Source organism: Vulpes vulpes, chromosome 1, assembly GCF_048418805.1.
Source record: "Vulpes vulpes isolate BD-2025 chromosome 1, VulVul3, whole genome shotgun sequence".
Taxonomy (NCBI): Eukaryota; Metazoa; Chordata; class Mammalia; order Carnivora; family Canidae; genus Vulpes; species Vulpes vulpes.
The window spans coordinates 135,935,694-135,952,061 of record NC_132780.1 but is presented as its reverse complement, the minus strand read 5'-3'; the positions used below and the strand labels follow the sequence as shown (position 1 = coordinate 135,952,061).

Below are 16,368 nucleotides of genomic sequence, written 5' to 3'. Positions count from 1 at the left end.
TGTGTGAGCAACAGACAGTTCTGTCTGGCCTGGTTTATACCGCACAGATTGTGACAAGCACGCACCTTCAGGGCAGACTTCTAATGAGCGAGGCCTGAGAAGGGAAAGGAGTGTGGGGCGATTCAACAAAAATCAGTTCTATGTTGCTGTTTCTACAAAGAGCTATTTCTTTGAGACCATTCACGCTGGAACTAGGATCCTCCCTTTGTACCCCTTCTTTGGGCCCTAGCTGCTTACTGTTTGTGCTGGTTATTTACCACTTCTTAGATATTTGCTTGTCCTCAAGTAGACTGTAATTCTTTAGAAGAAGGATTAAGTCTAATATTTCTTTTTATCACCATGCTTAGCACAATTCTGTATCCAAAGCAGTGTCTGAAGGGTGTTCCATAATATGTTCTAGTAAAAATATTCATGTTTCTACTCCTTAATGTAACAAAACACTTCAGAATCAGATTTTTTTAAAGATTTTATTTATTTATTCATGAGAGACCGAGAAAGAAAGAGAGAGAGAGAGAGAGAGGGGGAGAGGGAGAAGCAGGCTCCATGCCGGGAGCCCTACGTGGAACTCGATCCCTAGACTCCAGAATCACACCTTGCCCTTAGGGCAGACGCTTAACTGCTGAGCCACCCAGGCATCCCAGAATCAGATTCCAAAGTTGAAAATTATTTCAACTTTACTCAGAGTGAAGGAACATCCCTGCTTATTCACAAGCAAGCTATCTCGTGACCTCTATTGTGGAGTGTTCCAGAAGCAGCTCTCTGTACCACAACCTAACATTGGTGCCAAACTGGCAGGTAGAGGAGGTGCAATGTGTGACGACTTGTGTTTTGTAGAACCTTAATAAAGTAACTAAAATGCGATAAAGTTCCTGACATAGGCAAGCTGTAAATAACTCTTGCCTTCAAAAACAACAACAACAACAACAAAACAAACAAACAAAAAACACCTGGGGACTCTGTATTCTTGGACTTGCTGCCACTGCATACTGAAGATGCACCTCTTGCCAAGGTTCCAAAGGGGGTTGTGCTAAACCCTCTCTAGAAGGGTCTCCTAAATGATTTTCTTCAAAACAGATCCAGATCCCATTACTTCTTACCCGCCACCACCACCACCACGCTGGTCAGAATAATCACCATCTCACATCCAGCCTAGTATAATAGCCTTTTAATCAGTCTCCCTGCCCACCCCCCCTGCCCCTTCTGCTTGTTCTCCAAAGCCAAGTGATTCTGTCAAAAATCAAGCTTAGAATCACTCCACCTTCCTGTTCAAAACCCTTTAACAGCTCCCCTTTCCAGAGTAAAAGCTCAAATATTTACTACAGTGCTCACAAGGCCCTTCATGATTTGCCCTCCTCACTTACCTCATCTGCTGCTGCTCTCTCCCTTTACTCCATCCACACTGGTCTCCTGACTGGCTCCTACCTCAGGGCCTTTGTACTCATCAGTTCCCGTTGTCTAGAATTCTTCACCCAGATCTACGTGGAACTCATCTCTTTAAAGTGTTTTAAAGTTACATTTCAACAGCATCTTCTCGGCTCATCCTATCTAGACCACTCTTGTTCCCCTTCCCTAGCACTTCCCCTCCTTCCAACTCCTGCCTTTTATTCCTCCACAGCATTGTACCTTTTAACATTATCCTCACGGAGGATATAAACTCCTGCAGGGCAGGAAGTTTCACCTGTTTTGTTCATAATCTGCCTACAATGCCTACAGCTCAATAAATATTTCTTAGATGAATGAATCTTCTAGGCAGTTCTGATTTTCTACTTAAAGTGGCCCTAGTGGGAAGCAGCAGACTGTTGGATGTATTTCAGCAGAGGCTGTGAACCTCTCTCCCCAGCCGCCCTCTGTGTGAAGACACTGCATGTCACCAGAGAGCACTCACTGCCCCACCCCACCCCCGCCCCCCACACTGCACACTGGCTTATGGAAGGTGTGCACCATTCTTAGCAACTGTAAACTTCATTTTTCATTTCATTTAGTTCCTCTAGTCCTACATGACATTTTCCCCCAATACAAACCAACTAAACAAGGCCTTTGATGAAAACAATTGAAAGCAAGTTCAGCCTATTTCCCAGCTCTGCTGAGCGAAGCTGTCCAAACCCAATCGGTGTGATGACTGAGGTAGCCACAGACAGGGCTCATTCCCCTACAACAGCAACAAGCAACAATCTAAATGTAAATCATTACAAAGCAGCCAGCCAAAAGGAATTCACCTTGTATGAGCCACAGTGCTCTCCAGGGGAGGTCCTTTTTCCCAAACCAGCAATGGCTCAATTTGTATGAATAACTCTATTTAGACATATCTTTTTTTTTTTTTTTTTGTAACAAGAAGAGAAAATTCTAGAGGAAGAGCCATAACAAAAAAAATGTTGTCTGTTCTGAGACAAGGTCCTAAATGTGGAGAAATTATCTCCCAACCCTGGGGTATGGGGTGGGTAAAGAGATAGAGAGGAGTCCATACAGGAAGGGGAGGAAGCCTTTGTATTATTAATATTGTTAAAATCCAGAGGGCTTTGACATGATGCCAGCATGCCCCTCATGTAAAAAAGGACCACTCGGACCTACGCCTCTTTCATTTACACTGCTGACAGAACTGAGCATGCGTCTAGAAATACAGAGTTCACCTTCAAAGCTGTTTTCCACATGACTCTGTCCCGAACTGTCAAACATGCTATCTGCCTGCATCCATCCCCATTTCTTTTTTTTTTTCCATCCCCATTTCTAAAGCAAACCTTTGCTACAAGGAGAAGACCATTTTCCTTTTAGCATGGCAATGGTATCCATTGCTATTTTTTTTTTTTTTTTTTTATGATAGTCACCCAGCGAGAGAGAGAGAGAGAGAAAGGCAGAGACATAGGCAGAGGGAGAAGCAGGCTCCATGCACCGGGAGCCCGACGTGGGACTCGATCCCGGGTCTCCAGGATCGCGCCCTGGGCCAAAGGCAGGCGCTAAACCGCTGCGCCACCCAGGGATCCCCATTGCTATTTTCAAATAAGCAAGCAAGGGACATAAAATATTTTCAATGTAGGATTCCTAAAATCAGGAAATAGAATTCATATTTTTATAATCATAATCATCATTGGTCATTATCAAACTAGCCACTTGATGGGACACTCCCCCAAAGTTAGAAGATGCCTGCCTTTTCCTCTAATTCCCTACCCTGTCTAACCAATAGATATTCAATAACAAAACTAAGGAACAGTTTGCCTGATCTCATGTTGAAATTCCCTTTCCCCATTGCACATTTCATATAAAGACTACCCAGTTATTTGTTCTGGTACTCAGGAAGTAGAGGACATTCCAGAAATTGTGGGTCCTAAGGGAGTTTTCTGATGCTGCCAACAGCTGCACTGCTGTGGCCTTCCTAAAAGACCACTCAGCCCTAGCCTAGTCAGTCCTTGAAGAGTCAATGTCTAGGTATCCAGACAAGTCTAAGACCAAAGCATCCATGTATACAAAGTCTGAACCATGAGAAGCAGCCCTCAATGATTCTAAACCAACACAGATGAAAAGTTTGTCAGAATGTGTTATTTTTTTTAGAATCAAGGAACTGTTCCTAGACATTAAGAGATCCATAACTTTTATGCTCTGAAATACATGCCCATTTAATCTTCACTCTATTAAACGGAAAGGAATCCCTGTGCCCTCTAATGCTCCCCGCCACAAAGAGGGAGGGGGAAAAACTCCCTAAACTGTTTACCACCTTCTACATGCTGCCACCCAGGAAGGTGACTATTATATATAACCTTTTGGTGAAGCAAACCATTCTTTGACATTTTTTTCACAATTCAACTTGGTGTTTTAATTAGTAGCGAATGAAATAAATAGTCTACACAATCATCATCATGTCTGCATAAGAAATTTACATCTCCTCTGCTAATTACTTAATGAAACTTTGTGCCATAGAGTGAGTTACCTAAATAAGAGAAACAGATGTCCAGGACAGGGATTCTAATTGCTTAATAATGAACTAAATAATTCAACTACGCAATTATAAATTTTATGTGGATTTAAAAAGAACTATCAGAAAGAAAAGATCCAAACACAGTCAACACTAAAAGAACCTTCATCTACTGTCCATATTTGCTCACTTACTTTTGGCCTACAAACATCATTCCTGTCACCCTGATGCATTTTTAACTTCCTTAACAATAACAGAAAACACCCAACAGGCTACTTGTATAGTCTGAACTTGGGCAGTAAGGGTTAAACAGAGAGAAAGGTGAACAGAAATAACTCTTACATGCAGCTTTAACTGTCAGAAGAAACGCGTCCCTGCAAGGAGCATGCTCATTAGCAGCAGGAGGAGCTGTAGTAGCAAGCTAGAAACTGTCTCCACCCCAGGAGTTAAGAGTGACTTCTAATTAAAGTCCTTCATAAATGGCCAACAAAGCACATTTTTTCCAGTATGCTTTTTCTTGAGAACATAAATCTAGTCTGCATATACCCACGCAAGAGCTGCCACACTCCCATGCTGGGTTCACAGTTCTCGGTATTCACCAAATCCCCTCTTCCTCTGCCTATGTTTAATAGAATGAGAAAGATACATCAGATCTTCTTCTTCTTTTTTTTTTTTTTTAAGATTTATTTATTTATTCAGTCAGAGAGAGCGAGAGAGAGGCAGAGACACAGGCAGAGGGAGAAGCAGGCTCCGTGCAGGAAGCTCGATGTGGGACTCGATCCCGGGTCTCCAGGATCACACCCCGGTTGCAGGCGGCGCTAAACCGCTGCGCCACCAGGGCTGCCCACATCAGATCTTCTAAGTCAAAAGGCAAGTTTGATCAAGAATCATAATGTGATTACATGAGAAAGGAAAATCCTAAGACCAAGTACACCTATCAATTCCTTAAGTTTGAAGGTAACTACTGTTTAATTTGTGACAGAGAAACAAGTAGAGATTTTTAAAAAATAAATCTTCTGAGGAGAGAAATTCTTCTAATTGTACCTTCCTAGCCAATCGCAGAAAGCAGTGGTAGGACTTTTAATTTAGGAACACAGTTTAACTGGAAAGCTTGACTAGAGACAACAAACAGAGATACTGCTTTTAAAATTCTGTTTTGTCTCTGACAGAAATTCACATTTGTTCCTTACTGTCACTGTTCTTGTCTTTATTACTCATGTTCTCTCCTGAAATTTTCCAAATAAATTGTGTCAGGTCTGTCAGAGTTGAATCCCGATCTCTCTTAATCTCCCGTCACTGTGCAGCTGGAAGCATGCATACTCTCAGGGCTGCTAACCAAGACTGTGGCCTTCTGACACCTCAGGCAGGCTCTTAGCCTTCTGTATAAGCCAACACTCACAATTAGTATAAGAGAGTGGGAGAAACAAAGTGGCAACAAAGAGAGGGAAGCCTTCCTCATTCGCTTCACCCACACCTTCCCTCACTTGTATGAAAGAAAGATGAATCTGTTTAATCTCAGTCTGTATGACAGCTTTTGAGGCACTCAATCAGTTTTTTTAGAACCTATCACAGTCTCTTGACAGATTGACATTTATGATCCCAACAGCCTGTGCAAACATCAGTAAGAGCAATAATTAATGAACCCTCACACATCACTGCTGTCTCTCCTTCAGCCATTTAAAAGGAGCTTAAGCTGCTAAAATCTCTGTCCATGAAAAACACCACACTCTCACTGGAAAAAATGTATTTTAAAAGAGAACCCCAAAATCTGTCTTATAGGTACTTTCTCTCTGTTTCTCTGCTTTGCTTTGTGTATGCAGAGATTAAATTCACTCTCTCCTGAAACACTTCAGGAGAGAAAAACTCCTCATTACTCATTATACACTGTTTCCCCACTTTGTTGAACTGGCATCCCCCCACCCCTTTCTTACTTTCCTAATGGCCCTAGAACAATTTTGGAATGACATGCTGTTAAAAAGCTATTACATGGACAAAGAAAGAAGTTCAAGTCTTTGGAAGGGGCTGATTATTACAATTTTGTGAAGAATACCTTCATATATACTTGATATGTGACGTGGAGATCAATCTAGCTTGAAATACACCTACGATGCTATGTCTTATAATAACCATTTTAAAGGTCAGCTGTTCTCAAACTGCCAGGAAGTATACTATTCTTAAGCATTAATTCCCCTATTCTCCATCCAGCTCCAATCCTATCCCCCTTTCTCTGGCTCTCTCCTTTGCTATTAGAGATACCTTGGGTGGTCTCCTTCACTATCATAACCTCAAACAGAAAACCAACCTCCTGATGCTTCCTCCCTGCTGGGAATACAAGTCTTGGAGACCTGAGGTGGCTGATGAGTAGAGCTGACTATTGTGGGAGTACATCTGAACTTTTGGGTTCTCTGTTATCAATATGCTCAGAAGACATAAGGCATCAGAAATCTTGGAGGGGAATTGTATCATCTAACGGTTTGATTTTGATTGTCATGACAGTAATGCAAAAGCTGCTTTCTGTAGGGACTTTTTTGGTTAGAAGACAGCTTAAAGAGCAGCAGAACATGGAAATCATGAGTCATGATAATTAGCACCCATGTGGGAGAGAAGTACCCACAAGTCCCAAAGGCATGTTTTAAAGACTAGAATCAGTTTTCTCACTTCCCCAAGGCCCATTTTCCCATCTGATTCCTGCTGGAGAGGAAGCTGGAAGCTGATTTTGGTGGCACATCTTGACACCAGAAAGAAGTGATCATGAATTCATCAATGAATCAGGTAGGAAACGTTAATAGGCTGTGGGGAGAGCAGCTCTCCATTACATAAAACAATCACATAAAATCATGGCATCAGAATCCAACAGTTCCAAAGGAAGGAGTTCTTCAACTCTTCTTTCTACTCTGACTTGTTTATTTTTCTTGCCTATTGTGCTGGCTAGGCCTTCTAGCAAAATCTAAATAGGAGTAGTGAAAAGGACATGTTTGCCTTGTTTCCAACTTCAGGAGGAAAGTATTCAGCTCTCACATAGCTTTTCATTTTGAAAAATTGTATACACATGGAAAAATTCAAATAGTACAATAAACACCTGTGCACAGTCTATTCAGATTCAACAATTGTTAATCTGTTACATTGTTTTATCTCTCCTCTCCATATTTATGCTCCCCTCTAAACCATCTGAAAATAATTTGCACACATCAAAATACTTAATACACACATATCTAATACAATAAAGGCATTTCCTGCTATGACCAAAATATTACACCTAAGAAAATTAAGAATAATCCCCCAATGTCATCTAATATTCAATCCATATCTAAAATACCCCCATTGTTCTCAAAGGCATGTCCAGTCAAGTTTCATGTGTTACATTTGGATCTTATGTCTAAGTCTCTTTTAATCTAAGACATTATGTCTTTCAATTTATTTGTTCCTGTCTTCACATGACCTAGCTTGAACATTCCTGGTTAGTTTTACTGTGAAATATACCATATACTATATTCTTTATCTATTTATGTTTTTTTAATGTCACAATTTAACTTACAAGAAAGGAGATTTTTAAATTTTTTTTTTTTATTTATGATAGTCACACACAGAGAGAGAGAGAGAGAGAGAGAGAGAGAGAGAGAGAGGCAGAGACACAGGCAGAGGGAGAAGCAGGCTCCATGCACCGGGAGCCCGATGTGGGACTCGATCCCGGGTCTCCAGGATTGTGCCCTGGGCCAAAGGCAGGCGCCAAACCGCTGCGCCACCCAGGGATCCCCAAGAAAGGAGATTTTTAATTGTACATCTCCTCTGTTACATATTCAGGACCAAAAAATAAAACTTTAAGTAAGCACCTTGACACAGCCCCATGGTTGCAGGGCTGGCACAAGTGAGAGCAGGTAAAGAAGGGCTAGTACTGTGTAATCATCCCTGCCACATACTGGACATCAGGATATAGTTCATCTATGCCAGTGAAAGGAATGGATGCTTATGCAAACATTAAGAGATGAGCTAGCTTCAAGTGTTTTAGCCCATGCTTTCTTACAGTCTGATGGCATTCTCTGTAGCTAAAGTTGGTCCCAGAGGTCACAAATCATTTCTCCAATTGTTTCTTTCCCAAGGCTTCGTGGCCTTTTTTTGATTGCCCTTCCTCTCCTGACTGACTATACTGTTGCTAATTATTGCTATAAGACATCTCTTCACTGCTAAGTCACTCAACTCTTTACAATTGTTATTTTAAATCAGATTAAAAAACATAAAACAAAAGCCCAGGAAATTCATTTGCAAAAATAATCAGTCTCATTAAGTACAGTAATATTTCCAGTTTACTTGATCTACTTTATTTACGCCTTTAGATTAATGACCATTTAGAGCCACAACAACAGCCACTTTTGCCTAGGGTGTACCAGGCACTGGGCTTTGAACTGGCAAATGAGATCTGCTTATGGTAGTGATCTCTTCCCTCAAGGAGACCGCAACCCAGAAGGAAAGATATATATACAAATAAATGTATAGCAGAGAGTAAGTGGCACGTTAATATATGAACAGAATGCTATGAACACAAAATGTGGAAGTGCTAAATAATCTGTTGGTGGGTGATTAAGAAGTAGAAGAGAACAGAAAAAGGTCAGAAAAGGTACCCCTTGAACTTAAGAATTACACTGTATATGTGCAGACAGATGATTTTTTTGGCTTACTTTTGTCATCCCCACATTTTCTTCTGTAGGGCCTGTTTTTCACAATACATTCTGCATATAACTTGTTCATCTACCCTCTTCTCTTTACCAAAATTCATATTCAACTATAGACCCTTTCACAGTCTCAGGAGCAAAGGCACTTGGCAACGAATACCCACCAGTGATGGGTTTTTAGGGAAACAGAGCTGTTGTTTGTCATTCCCCTCTCTTTAATCCCAACTAATTCAAATTTTTCCTTCCATCATGTTTATTAACCTTAAGATTGGTATCTGTCCTCTCAGATACATACAGGGCTTTGATTGCCAATTTCTATCAGGAATCTTCCAAGCCTATTTTATCATTAATTGTTTTAAGATATATTGGTTCACATGTAATTATAAAAAATAATGCAAAGAAATCTCATGTCTCCTTCACTCAGTTTTCTCCAATGGTTAACATCTTACAAAACTTTAGTACAGTATCACAAATAGGACATGGATATTGATACAGTCAAGCTATCTATAGCATATGGATATAGTCAAACTATATCCATCACACATCACAGGATCTCTCTGGTTGTCCTTTTATAGCCAGGCCTACCTCCTTCTTTCCCCCCTTGCTCCCTGGCAACCCTCAGCAAACACTAATCTGCCCTCCACTTCTATAATATTGCCATTTCCAGAAGGTCAAATGTATGGACATACAAACAATCATACTAACCTTTTGTCCAAGCTCATTTTTAAGGCAACCATCACAGTAGGGTGGACATGATGAAAAGATTCCTTAAGTTAAGCTTCAGTCATAAGTGCAATAGTAAATACTAACACAAAGCACATATTTTGTACCAGCACCTTCTGAATGCTTTTACAGAAGTTCCCTCTTATCTGCAGGAGATACATTCTAAGACCCCCAGTGGATGCCTGAAACTGAATAGTACCAAACCCTATATATATATGACATTTTTCCCTATACATATATACCTATGATAAAGTTTAATTTATAAATTAGGCAGATTAAGAGATTAACAACAATAACTAATAATAAAACAATTATAATAATATACTCTAAGAGAAGTTATGTAGTCTCCTTTGCTCTCTTAAAATTATACTGTCCTTTTCTTCTTGTGATAATGTGACACGGAAAATGCCTACATGATGAAGTAAAGTGAGATGAATGATGTAGATGTTATGACATAGCCTCAGACTACTAGTAACTTTCTGCTGATATGTCAAAAGTAGAATTGTCTGGTTCTAGACTGCAGCTGACTGCAGGTAACCAAAACTGTTTTAAAGGGAATCAGTGGAAAGGAGGCTGTGGGCAGACTACTGTACATGTATTATTAACTCTTTCAGCTTTTATAACAAGGCTTGGGGGGGTACTATTATTACCCATCTTATAAAATGTGGAAACTGAAGCACAAATTAAGTGAACTGCCAAAGGTTACACAAAGCTAGTAAAAAGAAGAGTTAGAATTTGAACCCAAGGTGTGTGGCCTAGAGTCCTTGCTCTTAACCACTTTGCTATCCTGTCTCCAATGGTTATTACTCAAGACTCTGCTTCTGCTCTTCCATGAAAGTACCTTACCACAAAGACTAGTTTCTGCTACCCCCTATGTATACAAAGACCCAGCTGCCTCAGAGGGGAGAGGGATGGTGGAAGGGGAGCAGTTCCTAGGCCAAGTATGGGAATGGAAACAAATGCCCTTTTCTGTTCTACTTAGAATCTTATCTAGGGGCAGCCTCGGTGGCTCCGCGGTTTAGCGCTGCCTGCAGCCCTGGGCATGATCCTGGAGACGCTTGATCGAGTCCCACGTCGGGCTCCCTGCATGGAGCCTGCTCTCCCTCTGTGTCTCTGCCTCTCTCTCTCTCTCTCTGTCTTTATGAATAAGTAAATAAAATCGTTAAAAAAAAAAAGAATCTTATCTAAATAAAATGGTGCTATTTCTCTGGATAATCCTACTTGTCCTCTGCTCTTAGAATATGAGTTATGAGACTTAATCCTCCTACCATTTGCTTCCCATTCCTGCAAACTCTAAATTTCTGTGGACTGTTCTCTTAATTTATATAAAATCAGCTTTATTTTTAATTTCCTCTCATGTTATTTTTAGAAACTGTCCAAAAAAGTTTCTTTGCTGATTATTATAGGATGATATAAAAAAGTATTTTCTCCCCAATAGCAAAAGGAAAGCCAGTTATTTTCATAAGAAATTTTATTTCTTTTAATGTCAGAAAAAGTAAAACATGCTTTCTTGCCTTTTTATGAATCCCACAGACAGAAGTCAAAGCTTCCTCTTCTCAACTACCTTTATGCTCCCTACAGTTCATATACCAGGTCTCTTTAAAAAGGCACAGATGAGGGTTGATAGCCCATAAACCACTCTGTGTTCATCTGAAAAACTGGAGCTATCATCCTGGTTGGTTAAATGCCATTCCTACTGCACTATTTACTTACAGGGTATCACCAGGAGCTCCATCCTATAAAGGTGCTGCTTGGTCAGCAGAACCTATCACACCAGCAACCCAGTAGTTTTCCTTTGTAGCTAGTGGTCTGATACCACTTCCTTGTTTTAGTTTCTCCATCAGCAAGACCTCTCCTGTCTACCCAACTAAACCAAATTACTTCTCCCCCACAGCTTTTTTCAGTTACTCATTGTAACTGACAAATTACCCTCGATAGAATAATCTTTCCTTTTTATAACCTGCTCAGGTATTTGCGAGTTCAACATGAACATTACAATGCATTGATTTTTAAAAAATATAACATTTATAGCATCAGTATAGAATAAGGTAACACTATTAAGATGAGACAGAGAAGCAAGATTAAGCAACCCAAGAGAGGGGTGCCTGGGTGGCTCAGTGGTTGAGTGTCTGCCTTTGGCTCAGGTCATAATCCCAGGGTCCTGGGATTGAGTCTCGAACTGGCCTCCCCATAGGGAGCCTGCTTCTTCCTCTGCCTATGTCTCTGCCTCTCTCTGTGTCTCTAATGAATAAATAAATAAATAAAATCTTAAAAAAAAAAAAAAAAAGAAACCCAAAAGGTATACTTCCTCAAAAGTCACATGCCTAAGGCTCCTAATTTCTGTTCCTTGACCACAACACTTAGTCCATGACCAAATTTTAAGACTCTCAAAGTGGTAAAGCTGGTCTTGAACTTCCGTTCTATGATCTTTTCTAGTATTTCCAGAAAACTAAGATCAGACACAGTTTATTTTCATTTATAGAAAGAAAGGAAAATTTGAGAGAATTCATGAATTATTTATATTTTTCTGTAACTATGTGTAAGATAGGCATTCCTATTTTCATTGTTTCTTATAACACTCATTTAGAAATTAAACTGCCTAAAAATATGGATTAAGTCTTCTACTTAGCAGTTACATGAAGCCTAGAGGTTTTCAAATTATACCTTATAAAACTACAGTTGACCCTTAACACAGATTTAAAAGGGTCCACTTATGCACAGATTTTTTTTTGGATACACAGAACTGTGATTTTTGTTAGTGAAATTTTCTTTTTCTCTAGCTTGCTTTATCATAAAAATATACTATGTAATACATGTAACATGCAAAATATGTTATCAACCGACTGTTTATGTTATCGGTAAGGCTTCTTCTGGTCAACAGTAGGCTATTAGTAAAGTTTTTGGGGATTCAAACGTTATATGTGGATTTTCAACTGTGTGTGGTGGGGGGAGTGCCCCTAACCCCTGTGTTTTTTAAGGGGTCAACTGTAAACAACTGTTCTAAGCAACTGGACAGTACATGTGACTACAGCCATTTCTTTCTACTGATGATTGTATCTGAAGAAGCCTAGAGGGAAGGAACAGGCCAGAAGTCTTAAAATAATAATGGATCCCCCCCACCCCATACTTGGTCTCCAAAGCATGAATGACTTGCCTAAGTGTTAAACCTGATCTGGTCATGAGTTTGCCAGGAAGAATGAAAATAGCTGTTCTTTATGAAAACAAACAAACAAAAAACCAACACTGAGTATACGGGTAGGGCAGGAAAATGGGTAAAGAAGAGTGAGATACTAATTCAGTTTTTTGGTTTTTTTTTTTGTTAAAAACACAAATATTCCTACACTCATCAACTCACTCCTATGAAGCTCAACTACCCTCCCTATGAGTGTTCTTAATGTCCAGCTGTTTTGCCTATCTGGCTAATAACACAAGGCTGCCAGGGCAGAATGGACTGTATTTTATACTCCACTGGTGCTCAACAACAACGAGTATCTCTGTAAAAGGGAATAAGTCGGGATCCCTGGGTGGCACAGCGGTTTAGCGCCTGCCTTTGGCCCAGGGCACGATCTTGGAGACCCGGGATCGAATCCCACGTCGGGCTCCCGGTGCATGGAGCCTGCTTCTCCCTCTGCCTATGTCTCTGCCTCTCTCTCTCTCTCTCTCTCTGTGACTATCATAAATAAATAAAAAAAAGGGGGGGGGGGATAAGTCCTTAATGATGGTAATCTTGCGATGAGAGACTGTCATCTTGTTGGCTGTGGCCCAGTTTTAATATAAGGTAAAAATGGTTTGAACATTTATATTTTGCTATTTAAAAAAATTATCTTGAATGCATAACTAAGTAGATGCTAAAATTAAATAGCTGAGTTGTTTTTAAACCATCTTTGTTACTAATTTAGCATTAGCTTAATTCAATTCCTCTCTCTACCTATTGCTTAGTTTCTTCCACGTAAAATCTAGTCTTTTGACTCATTATTCCCAGGGTGAATCCTCCAGCTTTATGAATAAAGACTTCCGTGCCTTATTGTTACTCTTCTTCATATGAGGCTAAATGAACCTAAAGTTAGAACTTAACATGTGATGATCAAGCTTGCCCAAAGTTTTGTCTGTCTACCTATTTATTGATTTTCCTGAATAAGTACAATTAGGTATTCATTACTGAGGGCTGTATCAGGGCTGATGCAGGTACTACCAAGTAAGCAGAGGGTTGAAGAGACGTGCCTTAAGAAAAATGCTTATGAAGGAAAGAGAAATAATCCCATTTGTAAAACAAACAGCTGGAAAATCAGAGGCAAAGGATTCTGCATAAAATTACTATGAAATTTGTCGTTAGCCCATATTTGAGACATGAGAGGATCAAGTGTCTGACATTTTAACCTCAATTCAATGGACTTAGTTCATCAGCACTCTTCATTAAAAGAATGATTATTTACCATGTCCATGCTGTGAACCCCCATACCAGAAAATCAACTATATGTTACATCAATGTTTACTTCACAATTTTGCAAACTGTATTGTGGCTATCTAAGATAATACCTTGACTTTAAGAATTACACACTGAAATTTTTAGTATTATACAGGCCACTTACTGAAATGGCTAGGGAGATGGATTTCTTATGCTAGGGAGATGGATTTCTCACACACACACACAAATACACACACACACTCATGCATGCACGCAAGGTCGGTAGGGGAGTTGGGGGGAGGCAGGTAATAGAAAAAACCAAAATGGTAAAATGTTAACATCTGAGGAACAGGGTGTGGTGCGGGGGAGTAAAGTGAGAATTTGATGTAATCTTCTTATAACTTTTCTGTAAACCTGAAATTATGTTTAAAAAATTATATTCCATGGAAGCCACACTTGCAGATGATTGGCTATAGTGCTTGCTGAATTCTTTCCCAGAAATGTTGACATTACTTAGGTCTGATGGGAAAGCGCATGACAAGATGGCTGTAGCAAGTAATCAACAGTAAGGTCTACGCTCATGCTTCTCCCGGTTTGTAGTGAAGTCAACACTTCTCTTTAAGTACACTTTAATGATTAGTCACAGACTTTTACATGTCACTTTCTTAAGTCTATAGTTTTTCCATTCCCAATAAGGGCCCATTTTTAATTCCATCAATTACTGCAACTGCTCTTCCAGGAAGGATGATGACCAAGACCTTAAGATGTGATTTTAATCTTCTAGAAATGGATTTATCAACAGGAGGCCAAAGAAAAAGCCGATCTGAGTCCTTGTCAGTTACAGGAACCACCAATTAATGCCAAGCAGAAAAACAGATTTTGCTGCAGCTAACACCTCCCATTCAAATCAGTGCCACACAAATTCCCTCCCCAGCCCAGCTTTCTTTTAAAAGCCATCCTGTGTATTTGGACATAGAATTCAAGCTGTAATATAATAACATCTTTGGGAAAGAGTTGTTCAACATTTTCTTAAAAAAAAAAAAAAAAAAGGTAGCAGTGCCCAATATATTTTTTCAAGTAAATACTGGCCCACATTCAAGATAAAAATTTTAAAAGGCTCTCTTCTGTATTCTCTTTCTTTATTCCATGCTAAAGTAACAGAAAAATTAACTCAGTCTGAGTTAAATGCCCCATTTTCTTGCTTATATATGTATACATTTTTAATAAGTTTTGATGGGGTAGATGGATGTGGGCAACGCATAGCATGTAACTAATTACCCTGTCCACTGAGCTAATAGAGATGAGGTTTATTTAAAATTCAGAGTTGTGGTTCTGCTATTTGGGAATGGCTTTCCGAAACTCTGTGGGTGGATACTGGTAATGAAACAGAGAATTCAGAGCGGCAGGGAGCATAAGGCCAAATAAGCTTTTTTATAGCAGTCTGTATGCACTAAAAATAATTATACATATGTAGTGGGAGGCTGGTTAACTGAGCCCACAGAGGCACTTGGTTGTTCAGATAGCTAATCACAATTTGAAGCCCCCCATGACAAAAATGTTTCCAAGGTTAAACTGATTTTTAATAATAAAGAACTGAATTTATATTGGCTAACGTTCTCTCATGTTGTTGGTCTGAACACAATAACCAGCCTTTTTATCAAGATTTTAACCACAAGAAAACTATCAACCTTTGGTGGCTCCTAAATTGTGATTTGCCCCAGAAAGAAGAGGAGTTCTCAGTTATAATATAAAAGCTTAGAGAAGAATTCAGGATATGAGTTTTGTTTGTTTTTTGGAAGTCAAGCTTATGAAATATCTTTCTACCAATACACACAAAAGTAAAATTTTTACTTTTAAAACTAAGCCCAGAAACAAAAAGCAAAAAAAGTTTGATTTTCCCAGTTCTAAAGTCCAGTTTTCTTAAGAATGAGTTTTCTGGGCTTCCTGTCATTCACAGCCTTCATGTATTCAAACAAGTGCCGCTAACAGCTCTCTCCATTTCCCTTGACTTTACCAATCTGCTTGGCCTGGGGGCCTCATCACCAGTTTCTGATTCCATATATTTTTCCAGCCAGACTGAAAGGGGAAACTGGAAGGGGAACCCACACAGTCTGCTAGTAGAGCCCACCATTCTCAATGGCCAACCTCTAACCTTTCCTCATTCTACAAATATATCTTCAGTGGCTCCCTGTTTTCTGCTCTGCTTCTCATCCTGCTTCTCTTATGACTTTCTTTGCACATAGTGGCTGCCATCCCTGCAGTCACCAAGTTTCAGCCTCAAACCATTCCCATTACAATGTCTAGAAATTTGTTTAAAATCTTTTGAAAAAATGAAAATCTTTTGTTGGTTTTGTTAAACACAGACGATTATAATTATTTTAGGGGGTTCAGTCTCCATGCGATTTTTGTGCTTTTATTTCAGTTGGGTCTGGGGGAGGGGTAAGAAAAAGTGTTTAGCCCTCTTGAACTAAAGGTTTTCTGAAACAAAGTCAGGACTGTGATTTATCATTTAGTCACCAGCAGAAGACAAAAGGAAAGAGTAGCTTTAAAGACAAAATTGTGGTTCTTAGGAAATCTAGGCGATAAGAGTACACACCCAAGCTGTCTGTCCACTAAAAATCTATTTATCTATATCTGTATCTCTTTCATTATACTTTTGGAGACAACTA

General features: G+C 39.6%; 1 protein-coding gene across 2 annotated transcripts in view; it reads right to left on the bottom strand.

Annotated features, from left to right (window-relative positions):
* ZFAND3 (zinc finger AN1-type containing 3) overlaps positions 1–16,368 on the bottom strand; it is a 325,210-nt gene that overhangs the window by 32,988 nt on the left and 275,854 nt on the right. The window lies entirely within an intron of this gene.